This window comes from Rhinoraja longicauda, chromosome 2, assembly GCF_053455715.1.
Source record: "Rhinoraja longicauda isolate Sanriku21f chromosome 2, sRhiLon1.1, whole genome shotgun sequence".
Lineage (NCBI taxonomy): Eukaryota > Metazoa > Chordata > Chondrichthyes > Rajiformes > Arhynchobatidae > Rhinoraja > Rhinoraja longicauda.
The window spans coordinates 85083087-85099150 of record NC_135954.1 but is presented as its reverse complement, the minus strand read 5'-3'; the positions used below and the strand labels follow the sequence as shown (position 1 = coordinate 85099150).

At 41.6% G+C, this 16064-nt stretch overlaps 1 long non-coding RNA gene across 1 annotated transcript; it reads right to left on the bottom strand.

Annotated features, from left to right (window-relative positions):
- Positions 1 to 5163: 5163 nt before the first annotated feature.
- Positions 5164 to 15670, bottom strand: LOC144610343 (uncharacterized). Its single transcript, XR_013549408.1, has 4 exons — positions 15620 to 15670; positions 13911 to 13964; positions 11491 to 11535; positions 5164 to 5191 (listed from the first exon to the last, which is right to left on the bottom strand). It is a non-coding gene; the product is annotated as an uncharacterized LOC144610343 (long non-coding RNA).
- Positions 15671 to 16064: the final 394 nt, after the last annotated feature.

Below are 16064 nucleotides of genomic sequence, written 5' to 3'. Positions count from 1 at the left end.
TTTTTTTAATTTTGCAATTACATGCAGAGGCTACATATCTTTCTACACTATTTGCTGCAGCAAACCAGCATTAAAGATTATGATGATTTCGGAAACAGTGCCTTTTTTGTCTGTAAACTGACAAGCAAATGTTCTGTAACTGTGCTTCAAAATAAATAATTATAAATCTATTGCAGAGCAATAGCACTGGCTGTTGGCCTGAAATAAAGTTTCTCACAAAGGTCTAATCATCTCTTGACATGGACTTTACTGTTCCTGGCATGGGTTAAGTTTAGATAGTGGCTACAGTTGACCACTGAGGTCTAACACAGTCATATCATGAAGTAGATAATCACACTGAAGAATTCTCACAAAAATCAAACCAGGAGAATCTTAAACATTCTAGGAGTAAATGTCCACTTTTTTTTATAAGCCAAGAAATCATTTGGAGAGTTTTGTTGTATTATTATAAAATATGTTATAAATCAGTTATAAAAACCACAAGCTCATTCTAGTAAATGGTCCCAAAATTACTTCAAAAGGAGAGTATTAGATAAAATTAACAAAAATATACATAAAGAAATAGTAGATCTAAAAGCTGTTTTGAAATAATTTAAGGAAGCTCAATAACATTTTTTTTTTAAATTGAAAACATCTATAAAACTATTTTTTAATTTGGTTAAGCACCAAAAACACATTTAACAGCATCTTTTGAATTTTTAATATTCAATTGTGCTCTATAACCATCTCTTGCAGTGCAGTTACTGTTATGTGTGCAAAGCATGTCAACCAATTTTCACACAGTTATATCTCACAAACAACAATGAGATAAGGAATAAAAATTAAATAGATTTCATACATCTAGTTGCAGTTAAAAATTCTGAGTCCTGGAAATTACAACAGGAAGTAAATATTCCTATTCCTGCACTGAAGCTCTTTAGGTGAATACAGGAAGTAGCAAATCATTTTAAAACCTATGTAGAAAATATACCTACACTTTCGCCTTTTGTTCCCGGAATCCCACATTCACCTTTCGGGCCCTGCATAGGGAATAATTATAGAAATGTCAAACAAGATGAAATTTTGACAGACCTTAAATACATCTACCACCACCAAATACCATTAAGAACCCTCTGAAACATGAAAGATAAAATACGAGTCCTGAAAAAATAAATGTAATGTTAAACCAGCCAATATTTATCTCTTTGAACAATCAAATAGCCTCAGTTTTCCTTCTCGATCATTATTTTAAAAGTTGCCAAAGGTTACGTTTTGATTAAACATTGAAAATAATTACATATGTGAATTAGAAAATGGCCACTCAATCAATCTAACGTATATATTGGCATATACTTTCACTCAAGTTAACATACAAAGCTGGGTGGCAGTGTGAACTGTGAGGAAGATGCTATGAGGTTGCAGGGTGACTTGGACAGGTTGTGTGAGTGGGCGGATGCATGGCAGATGCAGTTTAATGTGGATAAGTGTGAGGTTATCCACTTTGGTGGTAAGAATAGGAAGGCAGATTATTATCTGAATGGTGTCAAGTTATGAAAAGGGGATGTACAACGAGAACTGGGTGTCCTAGTGCATCAGTCACTGAAAGGAAGCATGCAGGTACAGCAGGCAGTGAAGAAAGCCAATGGAATGTTGGCCTTCATAACAAGAGGAGTTGAGTATAGGAGCAAAGAGGTCCTTCTGCAGTTGTACAGGGCCCTAGTGAGACCGCACCTGGAGTACTGTGTGCAGTTTTGGTCTCCAAATTTGAGGAAGGATATTCTTGCTATTGAGGGCGTACAGCGTAGGTATACTAGGTTAATTCCCGGAATGGCGGGACTGTCATATGTTGAAAGATTGGAGCGACTAAGTTTGTATACACTGGAATTTAGAAGGATGAGAGGGGATCTTGTTGAAACATATAAGATTATTAAGGTGTTGGACATGTTAGAGGCAGGAAACACGTTCCCAATGTTGAGGGAGTCCAGAACCAGGGGCCACAGTTTAAGAATAAGGGGCGGGCCATTTAAAATGGAGATGAGGAAAAACTTTTTCAGTCAGAGAGTTGTAAATCTGTGGAATTCTCTGCCTCAGAAGGCAGTGGAGGCCAATTCTCTGAATGCATTCAAGAGAGAGCTAGATAGAGCTCTTAAGGATAGCGGAGTCAGGGGGTATGGGGAGAAGGCAGGAACAGGGTACTGATTGAGAATGATCAGCCATGATCACATTGAATGGTGGTGCTGGCTCGAAGGGCCGAATGGCCTACTCCTGCACCTATTGTCTATTGTCTATTAACACTTTTGTAATTGAAATTAAATTCCCTTGATTCGCCATGTCCTTTTCTTACCTTGGCCATTAAACCCTGGAACTCACTACCACAATTTCATATTTCTCCATATAAATATTGTTTTCCAATCTAAATATTTTACGTTTAGTCCAACATAAATTTCCTGGATTTATGCTCCTAAACAATGAAAAACAATCTGCTTCTAAATACCTTATCACATCTTTTCTGAATTTTAACCATGTCTCCCATCCCACCTCACCATCTGCTTTCTTATAATGGTAAAAAACCTCTGTTTTACACTTTGTTGTAATTTTCTCAGAACCAATGACATTAAGTAAGTCTCTGAAATATAATTTCCAAGAATTTGTCATTTTCATCTTATCAGAATCCAAGTATGTATTCATTTCAGTGCTCATGCTCTGTCTTCCATTACTTTATTTAAGAAAAAAATAGCCCTTCTTAAGTAACCTATTTCCCTCATGATCAACCAGCAACAGGCTCCTTCTCTGTTTAATTCTCGTGATTAGTTACTAAATACAATAGTCCAGTAAAATATGTCTTTACAGCTGTCACCTCCAGTCTTTGTACTGCATGCAGCACATTGTTACAGAACAATACTGAAGATATAACATAACAGAACTTTATTGTCATTCGGTATGTGACTGGATCCTGGACTTCCTGCTGGAACGACCGCAGGCAGTGAGAATGGGCCCGCACCTGTCCTCCACTATCACCCTGAGTACCGGCACACCACAGGGCTGTGTTCTGAGCCCCATGCTCTACTCCCTCTTCACACACGACTGTGTTCCTGCATTCGACACCAACACCATTGTCAAGTTTGCAGATGACACAACGGTGATCGGGCTGATCACCAACGGGGATGAAACAAACTATAGAGCGGAGGTGCAGAACCTGGCGGACTGGTGCTCGGATAACAACCTGTCCCTAAATACCACCAAGACCAAGGAGCTGATCATCAACTTCCGTAGGTCACATAACGGGGAATATGCCCCGATCTCTATCAACGGGGTCAGTGTGGAGAGAGTGTCCAGCTTCAAGTTTCTGGGCACTCACATTTCGGAGGACCTAACATGGTCCAATAACACTGCTGCGCTGGTCAAGAAGGCACAACAAAGACTGTTCTACTTAAGAACACTGAAAAAGTCTGGTCTACCCCAACAGCTGCTGATGACCTTCTACCGCTGCACCATAGAGAGCATCCTAACGCATGGAATCCCTGTGCGGTACCTCAGCTGCACGGAGGCAGAAAGGAAAGCTCTACAGCGGGTAGTCCATAGAGCTCAGAGGACCATCGGAACACAGCTACCAGACTTGGAGGGCATCTACAACACACGATGCCTCAGAAAAGCCACCAGCATCCACAAAGACTCTTCACACCCCTGCAACAGTCTGTTCGAACTCCTTCCATCGGGCAGACGATACAAGGCCTTCTATGCCCGCACCTCCAGACTCAGGAACAGCTTCATCCCCAGGGCCATAGCTGCTATGAACCGGTCCTGCTGAGCCGGATGGCCACAACGCATAGATCAACTTGCACTTTACCCTGTCCAAAACTGTTACAACTGTTCGTTTCGTTGGGTTGCTGCTGTCTAAATTACCTAAATTATTGCATCGTATGGGAGGCGCATTCCCAATCTCGTTGTACCCCTGGGTACAATGACAATAAAGATATATTGTATTGTATTGTATTGTATTGTATAAATACCGAACGAAATTTCAGCAGTCACAAGACACAGCAAAAAAGAAAAGAACACAGGACACACGACCCCAACACCAACATGCATCACAGTGACTTCAAACACCCCCTCACTGTGATGGAAGGCAACAAAACTTCCACTCTCTTCCCCCCCGCGCCCACGGACAGACAGCTCGACCGCTACCGAGGCAACCGACACGCACAGCCCCCGCAAGGGGATGGAAGGCCCCAAAAATGGTGCCCCTCTCACTTCAATGTGATGCCCTCTAATATTTGATAATTGATGATGCCAAGACCAACTCTTATCTGCCTGCACGTAATCCATATCCCTCCATTCACTGCATATCCATGTGTCCCATCTAAAAGTATCGTAAGTGCCACTTTCATATCTGCCTCCACCACCCACTCCTGGTAGCACATTCCAGGCACTCACCAACTTCTATCTAAAAATAGCTGCCCCACACATCTAGATACTGAAGGGAGGGGGAGGGGGAGGGGGGGCGAGGGTGGGAGGGCGAGGGCGGAGGGAGGGAGGGGGGAGGGGGGAGTGGGGGAGGGGGGGGGAGGGGGGAGAGGGGAGGGGGAGTAGAGAGTGCTGCACCAATGCAGGAGTGGTTTGTGCCCAACGGGTCCACATGGTCTAGTCTGCTTTAAAAATGGTGCCCCTCTCACTTCAATGCGATGCCCTCTAATATTTGATAATTTCATCCTGTGAAACTGGTTAGGAATGTCTACCCCATCTATGCTTCTCATAATTTTATATATTTCTATTAGGTTTCCTATCAACCTCCAGCATTCCAGTGAAAGCAATCCAAGTCTATCCAACTTCTCTTTGGATCCAAGCATCGTTATAATAAACATCCTCTGCACCGATTCCAAAGCCTCCACTTCCTTCCTGCACTGTGGTGACCAGAACTGCATGCAATACTCCAAATGTGGCCTAACCAAAATCCTATAAAGCTACATCAAAACGTCTTGATTTGACCAATGAAGCCAAGCAAACCATATGCCTTTCTCTGGTTGGAGACTACATAAGCTTAATTCTCCAGTTGTTGCAGAGCTTGCAAGAGCCATAAAAGCAGACCAATGTAAAGGCCATCGGAAAATATAATTAATTCCAGTGGGAAATATTTTCATTGAAGGGAAAGTATAGAAAATTTGAAAATTATTTATTTATTTTTTACCTTGTGTCCTTTGAACCCAGGTTTGCCCTGTTGGAAATACAAAAAGAAATACAATCATCTGTGAGAGAACACCATAACATATTCAAAATCAGGTCTAATATTCACTCACTGCCAATTAGACAATAGACAATAGACAATAGGTGCAGGAGTAGGCCATTCAGCCCTTCGAGCCAGCACCGCCATTCAATGCGATCATGGCTGATCACTCTCAATCAGTACCCCGTTCCTGCCTTCTCCCCATACCCCCTCACTCCGCTATCCTTAAGAGCTCTATCCAGCTCTCTCTTGAAAGCATCCAACGAACTGGCCTCCACTGCCTTCTGAGGCAGAGAATTCCACACCTTCACCACCCTCTGACTGAAAAAGTTCTTCCTCATCTCCGTTCTAAATGGCCTCCCCTTATTCTCAAACTGTGGCCCCTTGTTCTGGACTCCCCCAACATTGGGAACATGTTATCTGCCTCTAATGTGTCCAATCCCCTAATTATCTTATATGTTTCAATAAGATCCCCCCTCATCCTTCTAAATTCCAGTGTATACAAGCCCAATCGCTCCAGCCTTTCAACATACGACAGTCCCGCCATTCCGGGAATTAACCTAGTGAACCTACGCTGCACGCCCTCCATAGCAAGAATATCCTTCCTCAAATTTGGAGACCAAAACTGCACACAGTACTCCAGGTGCGGTCTCACCAGGGCCCGGTACAACTGTAGAAGGACCTCTTTGCTCCTATACTCAACTCCTCTTGTTACGAAGGCCAACATTCCATTGGCTTTCTTCACTGCCTGCTGAACCTGCATGCTTCCTTTCATTGACTGATGCACTAGGACACCCAGATCTCGTTGAACTCCCCCTCCTCCTAACTTGACACCATTCAGATAATAATCTGCCTTTCTATTCTTACTTCCAAAGTGAATAACCTCACACTTACCTACATTAAACTGCATCTGCCATGTATCCGCCCACTCACACAACCTGTCCAAGTCACCCTGCAGCCTTATTGCATCTTCCTCACAATTCACACTACCCCCCAACTTAGTATCATCTGCAAATTTGCTAATGGTACTTTTAATCCCTTCGTCTAAGTCATTAATGTATATCGTAAATAGCTGGGGTCCCAGCACCGAACCTTGCGGTACCCCACTGGTCACTGCCTGCCATTCCGAAAGGGACCCATTTATCCCCACTCTTTGCTTTCTGTCTGTCAACCAATTTTCTATCCATGTCAGTACCCTACCCCCAATACCATGTGCCCTAATTTTGCCCACTAATCTCCTATGTGGGACCTTGTCGAAGGCTTTCTGAAAGTCGAGGTACACCACATCCACTGACTCTCCCTTGTCAATTTTCCTAGTTACATCCTCAAAAAATTCCAGTAGATTTGTCAAGCATGATTTCCCCTTCGTAAATCCATGCTGACTCGGAATGATCCCGTTACTGCTATCCAAATGCTCAGCAATTTCGTCTTTTATAATTGACTCCAGCATCTTCCCCACCACTGATGTCAGACTAACTGGTCTATAATTACCCGTTTTCTCTCTCCCTCCTTTCTTAAAAAGTGGGATAACATTTGCTATCCTCCAATCCACAGGAACTGATCCTGAATCTATAGAACATTGAAAAATGATCTCCAATGCTTCCACTATTTCTAGAGCCACCTCCTTAAGTACTCTGGGATGCAGACCATCAGGCCCTGGGGATTTATCAGCCTTCAGTCCCATCAGTCTACCCAAAACCATTTCCTGCCTAATGTGGATTTCCTTCAGTTCCTCCATCACCCTAGGTTCTCCGGCCCCTAGAACATTTGGGAGATTGTGTGTATCTTCCTCAGTGAACACAGATCCAAAGTAACGGTTTAACTCGTCTGCCATTTCTTTGTTCCCCATAATAAATTCCCCTGCTTCTGTCTTCAAGGGACCCACATTTGCCTTGACTATTTTTTTCCTCTTCACGTACCTAAAAAAACTTTTGCTATCCTCCTTTATATTATTGGCTAGTTTACCCTCGTACCTCATCTTTTCTCCCCGTATTGCCTTTTTAGTTAACTTTTGTTGCTCTTTAAAAGAGTCCCAATCCTCTGTCTTCCCACTCTTCTTTGCTATGTTATACTTCCTCTCCTTAATTTTTATGCTGTCCCTGACTTCCCTCGTCAGCCACAGGTGTCTCTTACTCCCCTTAGAGTCTTTCCACCTCTTTGGAATAAATTGATCCTGCAACCTCTGCATTATTCCCAGGAATACCTGCCATTGCTGTTCTACCGTCTTCCCTGCTAGGGCCTCCTTCCAATCAATTTTGGCCAGCTCCTGCCTCATGCCTCTGTAATCCCCTTTGCTATACTGTAATACCGACACTTCCGATTTTCCCTTCTGCCTTTCCATTTGCAGAGTAAAACTTATCATGGGTTATGGTCATTCCTGTTGAACAAATTTGAGAGGCATCATGGGGCAGTGGTAGAGTTGCTGCCTTACAGCACCAGAGACCCAGGTTTGATTCTGACTATGGGTGCTGTCTGTACAGAGTTTCTCCCTGTGACCGTGTGGGTTTTCTCCGGGTGCTCTGGTTTCCTCCCACATTCCAATGACATGCAGGTTTGTAGGTTAATTGGCCTCTGTAAAATGTAGGATAGAACTAGTGTATGGGTGATTGTTGGTTGGCACAATCTCAGTGGGGCGAATGCCCTGTTTCCACACTCTATCTCTAAACTAAACTACACTACACTACACTACACTAAACAAAAACATTCAGTTGCAATCACCAATGGGATTGATGGAGAACGGATAGAGGGATGCTGGATTGGTGATCAGAGCACCACAAATACCAGAACTGTAATAGCACAGGGATTCCTCCAAATTTAATAGACTGACACAATTTCTCTCTTTTGTTCCTATTCCTGGCAGCCATCCAGGTAGAAAATTAGCAATGAGCCTGGTAGTGAAGCCCAAGCTTGAAAGTCACATTCAGGCATTGGAAAGAAGAGTACGAGGGAAGCAGAAATTGTGGCTTGTGAAATGAATCATGAGTGGAAAATCGGTTTGGGCTGGATAGGAGGAAGGTCGGTGATTAGTGGAGAAATTGCATATGTAATTTAAGAGCCTTGGGGGAGAAGGAGGTTAGAAACATAGAAACATAGAAAATAGGTACAGGAGGAAGCCATTCGGCCCTTTGAGCCAGCACCGCCATTCATTGTGATCATGGCTGATCGTCCCCAATCAATAACCCGTGCCTGCTTTCTCCCCATATCCCTTGATTCCACTAGCCCCTAGAGCTCTATCTAACTCTCTCTTAAACCCATCTAGTAATTTGGCTTCCTGTGCCCTCTGTGGCAGAGAATTCCACAAATTCACAACTCTCTGGGTGAATTTTTTTTTTCTCACTTCAGTTTTAAATGGCCTCCCCTTTATTCTAAGACTGTGGCCGCTGGTTCTGGACTCGCCCAACATTGGGAACATTTTTCCTGCATCTAGCTTGTCCAGTCCTTTGATAATTTTATATGTTTCTATAAGATCTCCTCTCATCCTTCTAAACTCCAGTGAATACAAGCCTAGTCTTTTCAATCTTTCCTCATATGACAGTCCCGCCATCCCAGGGATCCATCTCGTGAACCTATGCTGCACTGCCTCAATTTCAAGGATGTCCTTCCTCAAATTAGGAGACCAAAACTGTACACAATACTCCAGATGTGGTCTTACCAGGGCCCTATACAACTGCAGAAGAACCTCTTTACTCCTATACTGAAATCCTCTTGTTATGAAGACCAACATTCCATTAGCTCTCTTCACTGCCTGCTTTACCTGCACGCCAACTTTCAGTGACTGGTGTACAAGGACACCCAGGTCTCGCTGCACCTCCCCCTTACCTAACCTAACCTCATTGAGTAATAATCTGCCTCCTTGTTTTTGCCGCCAAAGTGGATAACCTCACATTTATCTATATTATACTGCATCTGCCACGCATCTGCCCACTCACTCAACCTATCCAGGTCACCCTGCAACCTCCTAACATCCTCTTCACAGTTTACACTGCCACCCAGCTTTGTGTTATCCGCAAACTTGCTAGTGTTGCTTCTAATTCCCTCTTCCAAATCATTAATATATATGGTAAACAGTTGCGACCCCAACACCGAGCCTTGAGGCATTCCACTCGCCACTGCCTGCCATACTGAAAAGGACCCGTTAACTCCTACTCTTTGCTTCCTGTCTGTCAAACAATTTTCTATCCATGTCAACACCCTATCCCCAATACCTTGTGCTCTAATTTTAGTCACCAATCTCCCGTGCGGGACCTTATCAAAGGCTTTCTGAAAGTCTAGATACACTACATCCACTGGCTCCCCTTCATCCATTTTACTTGTCACATCCTCAAAAAATTCCAGAAGATTAGTCAAGTATGATTTCCCTTTCATAAATCCATGCTGACTTGGACTTATCCTTTTACTGCTATCCAAATGCACTGTTATTACCTCTTTAATAATTGACTCCAGCATCTTTCCCACCACTGAAGTCAGGCTAACTGGTCTGTAATTCCCCATTCTCTCTCTCGCTCCTTTCTTGAAAAGTGGAATAACATTAGCTATCCTCCAATCCACAGAAACTGATCCTGAATCTATTGAACATTGGAAAATGATGACCAATGTGTCCACTATTTCTAGAGCCACCTCCTTGAGTACCCTGGGATGCAGACCATCAGGCCCTGGGGATTTACCATCCTTCAGTCCCATTAGTCTATCCAATACTATTTCTCGCCTAATGAAAATTTCTTTCAGTTCCTCTACGCCCCTAGATCCTCTGTCCTCCAGTACATCTGGGAGATTGTTTGTGTCTTCCTTAGTGAAGAGGCTGGTGGGGAGAGGAAGGTGTTTGTAGAGATTACCTACAATTGGAGAATTCCATGTTCATACCCAAGCTACCCAAACAAAATGAGGTGCTGTTCCTCCAAGTTGCATGCGAGTTCATTCCAGCATAAAGGTCAGTATGAAAATGGGAAGGGGAATTATAGTGGTTAGTAACTGGGAGATCCAGTTGGCCTTGGTAGACTGAATGCTAGTGTTTAGCGAAACGGTCGCCGAGTCTATGTCTCGGTCTCGTCAATGTACAGGAGCCCACATCGAGAACACTGGATGCAGTCCTACTGTCTCCCCTGGAAGGCCTGCTCGGGTCCGTGGATGGAGGTGAGGGAGGTGGTGTAAGGGCAGGCAGGTGTTACATCTCCTAAGGTTGCAGGGACACTTACCTGGTGAGGGGGTGGTTTGAGTGGGAAGGAATGAGTGAACCAAGGAGTTTTGAGTGGGACGGGATGTGTGAATAATCCACTTTGTCCTGCGTAATGGTTACAATGCCACTACCTTCCGTTCCATTTCCCACCAACAAAACTTAACAGATCTGTTTTGACAAAAATATATCCATTATATGTGTCCTGGATGTGGAAATATAAAATTATTGATTTTAGGAGGGAGGCTAAAGTGATGGTCATTTAAGATAAGGTTCAGTAAATTCAGATTGAGATGAGGATAAGATTCTCCAATTGAAGACTGTGAATCTTTAGAATGATGAACCTCATGAAACCTGGAATTGTATAGGTGATGGACATATTCAAGATTAAGATGAATAAACTCGGGGGGACTTAAAAGAATCAAGGAATAATGCAGAAAAACAAAATAGATATAGCAAATAAGGCAAAATTTTATTGAATTTGGTAAAGGCTTTCAGGACAGGTAAGACTTACTTTTGATCCTATTTCTTAATTTCTAAATACATTAACGTGAATTAAGACCCAGGGATGCAGATAGTTCAACCAATAAGGAAAAAGAAGATAGAGTCCAATTTTCTTAAATAGATTCAATGAATTATTTTAAAGCGAATGATATATTTGGTGTTGTAATCTATCCAGACAGGAAAACACTTATCCAGAAGAAAATGTCATGTAAGATTAATTGCAAACTGATAAGTTCTCAACCTTCAAATTGATTAGATAACTTGGTGATCTAAGTTGTACCAACAACATCGTATTGCTCTATATTCAATAATTACAGAAATATGTTATTAAGAAAATTGTTTATGTGCTAATGTTTAAGAAATTAGCAATATGCAAAGGGTTTTTAGGTAATCTAACTGTATAGCTAAATAGTATGAGACTAAAGGAGCTCAGAAATGCTAAACTAAACTAAATACTTCAGTATTTGTCTCATTCCAACAAACCCTAATTCAAACAACTTTGCCTCTGAGATATGTAACATTTCTTTCACATTGATGCAGACACAAATTTTGATTTCAAGTGGCGTCCAATAATTTATATTTACCTCATGACACTAAAAATCAGAAGTGCACTCACCTTTTCACCTGAAATTCCAGTCTCCCCCTTTAAGCCTCGAGATCCCTGAACCAAAGAATAAATAAATTATAGTTGTATATATTTTTATAGCATTTATCAGGTTTTGAATTTAAAATATTTAGCCACATATTCTAATCACAGAAAATTAACATCAGGACAAATCTAATAACATTAAATGCAGCAGAAAACAAAGTGCTGGAGAAATTCAGCAGGTAGGGCTGTGAAGGGAAGTGGACAAATTATGTTTTGGGTTGGGACCTTTCTTCAAGGAGTCATGGGGATGCAGCTGATAGAAAGAGGTGAGAGGAAGGGATGAGGAAAGAACTGGGAAGTGATAGGCAGATCCAGGTAAGGAAGGATTCATTTGCAGATGAGTCAGATGGGGGGAAAGAAGGACAGCGATAACAACCAAAGCTAGAGGTAACAAGTGGAGAAGACAAAGGGTTATGGATGGTGGGATCTGACAAGAAAGGAAGATGTGAGTGAAATGCAGAAGGATGGGAGAGATGGTGGGTAGATGCAAAATCGGGAGGGGGGGGGGGATGAGGGAAAGGGGTAGGGGACCGGGAGGGGGCAGAGGCAGGTGACGAGCAGAAGAAGAAAGTGGAGGACAAGAACTGGGTGAAGGGGAAACAATGCGAGGGAAAAGAAAGATGTCCACGATAGGGCGGCACGGTAGCGCAGCGGTAGAGTTGCTGCTTTACAGCGAATGCAGCGCCGGAGACTCAGGTTCGATCCTGACTACGGGTGCTGCACTGTAAGGAGTTTGTACGTTCTCCCCGTGACCTGCGTGGGTTTTCTCCGAGATCTTCGGTTTCCTCCCACACTCCAAAGACGTACAGGTATGTAGGTTAATTGACTGGGTAAATGTATTTTAAAAAATTGTCCCTAGTGGGTGTAGGATAGTGTTAATGTGCGGGGATCTCAGGGCAGCGCGGACTTGGTGGGCCGAAAAGGCCTGTTTCCGCGCTGTATATATATGATATATGACATGATATGATGATATGACCTGGGTAGATCAGAAGGATGAAGAGGGGTGGTTGAACTGCAATTGGTGAATTCAATCTTCATGTCTTTGGAAGTTTCAGGTTGGAAGCCATTTCAACTCCCTTTACCCATTCCCATAACAATCTGTGTTCTCGGCCTCCACCATTGCCAGAGTGTAGCCACCTTCAAAGTGGCAAAAGAGCACCTCATATTCCACTCAGGCAGCCTACAACCCAAATACATGAATATTAAATTCTCCAATTTTAGGTAAATCCCACCTTCCTCTCCCACCTTCTCTCTCCTTCTGGTCTACCAAGGTCCCCTCGCCCATACCTTTCTTTCCATTCCCTCCCCTTGCCCCCATCACCTTGTTCTCTTCTCCTTCTCTACCTCCTGCTTCTGCTCATCGCCCATCCCTACCTCCACTTGATCCCCCATTCAGCAACCCCCTTTCTCATCTACCCTCAATCCCACCCTCTGGTTCTACATTTCACTCCTCACTTTTCTATTCACTGATTGCTTATCAAATTCCACCATTTGCAGCCCTTCCAATTCTCCACTTATCACCTTGGTTACTATCTTCACCCTACTCTCTCCCAATTGACATCTGCCAATCACTCCCTCCAAACCTGGATCCATTTATCACTAGCCAGCTCTTGCCCCACTGCTTCCCCTCACTTCTTTTCACCAGTTCTAACCCCTCTATTCCAGTCTTGAAAATAACAAAAATCAAATTAGTTTCTTTGAAAACAAGTACTATGATGCACTTTTTGAATATTTATTTGATCATCTGATCTAGAAAGGAAATTTCTGTGTTGTTCCAATTGAAATCATCTTGCCAAGAAAGGTTCCATGGAAGGTCTGCAGTGAAGTCCACTGTGAACTGCCATATAATGACATCATTCAAACACTGAGTATCAGATTCAATTTATCATAAAATATAACAGAACTGATGTATTTATTATTTTCCTAATTCTCATTAGTAGTTAAGCCTGTGACCACTGCAATTGACCGCTATCAGTTCTATTTGCACTGATTGCTTAATGGATTTATCTGGATTTCCTATTCCATCAACACACAAAGTTGGGGAATTTCAATGTGTGTAGTAAGCAGAATAAGCATGAGCACCTCTGAAATATAACATTCCTCTTGGATTTTCCTTTCAGTTGATTGAAATTACCATAATTCATCTTTTGAAGACATTGAGGGAAAAGGAAACATATCTTAAGATCTTAACCCATATATCTCTATAAGAAATAATCAGTCTATTTCTCTCATTAAAAGCTTTCACAATTTGAAAAATGTACTTTTGCCTTAGTGATAATCCCAAAATACTAGAATTTAGACAGAAACAACTCTTACTAGCTTTTATTTTTTAATTAATGAGATAATTAAATGCTCTACATATTTTGTAATAAAATATTTTTCAGTACCTGTACCCTTTTTTCTCCAGGGCTGCCATCTTGACCTCGATCTCCCCTTCTTCCCTATTAATATCTAAATATTAGTATCATATTTACCAAGCAAATGTATTACAACATATATAATACTTTACATAGAAAAAATACATTTTCTTTAGATGGCTTGCCTGTACATGCCAACAAGATAAAATTGAAAATCCCCAATGCATGGAACAGTTCCTTAATACACAAAGCAATGTATTCCGATCTTGCTGAAATTTGTTGTGAAATGTCAAAGTCCGAAACCTTTATTGGAAACTAGTAGCAGAATTTCTTCTTGTTTTAAGATTTTCCAGTATTTTTGCCTCTTGAATGAAAGCAGAAAGCTCGTTGGTCCCTGGACTCATTAACATTTTGAAATTTAAGGTTATATAATCTGAAAGACTTTTCTCATCCAAGCCAACCTTCTGATCTTCTGATCTGGCGATTCTAGAATATAATTCATGTGGAAATTCAGATTGACAGCAGGTTCAAAGACAACAGGCAGAAAATCTAGAGCCGTGAAAACATTTAGTATGATCTTTGATTACTTGTACACTATGGATGATCTTTTTGTTTTTAATTAACTAAACACATCCATCCCACTACTAAATGGTTTTAGAAACATAGAAACATAGAAAATAGGTGCAGGAGTAGGCCATTCGGCCCTTCGAGCCTGCACCGCCATTCAATATGATCATGGCTGATCATTCAGCTCAGTAGCCTGTACCTGCCTTCTCTCCATACCCCCTGATCCTTTTAGCAAAAAGGGCCACATCTAACTCCCTCTTAAATATAGCCAATGAACTGGCCTCGAGAAAATTACTTAAATATTACAAATATTCTGTGGGATCTCCAGGTAAATGAGGCTCCCACTAAAATCAGAAAAGAGACTCGTGGATTTATGCAGTTCATGATCTTATTATGTTACTGGGATTCTGACAGCATTATCACCCTTACATAAATGTCCAATGTGAGGCTGAGAGAAGCAGGACTGCTCTCTGGGTTCTCATGGAAAACTGCATCCCCCATTCCCAGATAACTTACTCCACTTACATTACACTACGCTGGATGAAGAATGGTTTGTAAATCAGTGGTGTGAAAAAGAAACCAAACAATAATGCCAACAAGCATTTCTCTGCATCACACAGGGCATTGACATGGTCAGATACCAAGTCTTAAAATACCCTATGCTTTATTAATCCAATATCACACTCACAGGGAGTTTACCATATTAAACTCAAGATGCTTGGGAGTACCAGACTTTGTGTTTTATACTGTTTAGTCTTTCAGTATGTTAGAATCAGATGGAGATGAGACCACAGATACTTTTGCTTCTGAATGCAACTAAATCCAATTTGCATTTATCTAATGGAAGTAGAAATGCCCTTTTCTTTTGCCCAAGCCCATCAATGTCTCAAAACACTTTTCTCCTGAGTATACACAGTAGACGTGCTTCCTCTATTTAATCACAAAGTTCACATACAGCTATATGATCGAACACCTACATTTGGGGCTCATGTTATTTTGATATAATTACGTTTTCTCATGTTATTTTGTTCAGGCAGAGAGAGTATCCACCAATATTCCTCATTATCTGTCGGTCAGATAAAAAGATTTAATACCAACAACAATCAGCACCTGTTCTAACACTCTTCATCAGAAAATAGTAAATTTAGTACATATGTTTTGTTAATACTTACAGGAGCTCCATCTTTTCCTCTTTCCCCCTTTTCACAGGTGCATGGCTTAGGTCTTGGACACTATAAACATATAAAAATATTACATGTATCTTTGGTATCTTAATTCATGTTTTAAAGCATTAGCATTTGCTAGCATTTGAAAAACCAATTAATATGTATATTCATGCATCAACACTGAATATAGCACAATGGTAAAACCGATTTTAAAAACTTACCGCATCTTTGGTAACTTTCAGCTAAAGGAAAAAAGAAAACAAAAGATTTCATTGTTTGCTGTACGCATTAAGTATTTCACAAGTTTTTATTGCTAAAGATTCAGATCTTTTCATACCTATAAATTACATAATTTAAAACTGAGGTGAGAAGGAATTTTTTCGCCCAGAGAGTTGTGAATTTGTGGAATTCTCTGCCACAGAGGGCAGTGGAGGCCAAATCACTGGATGGA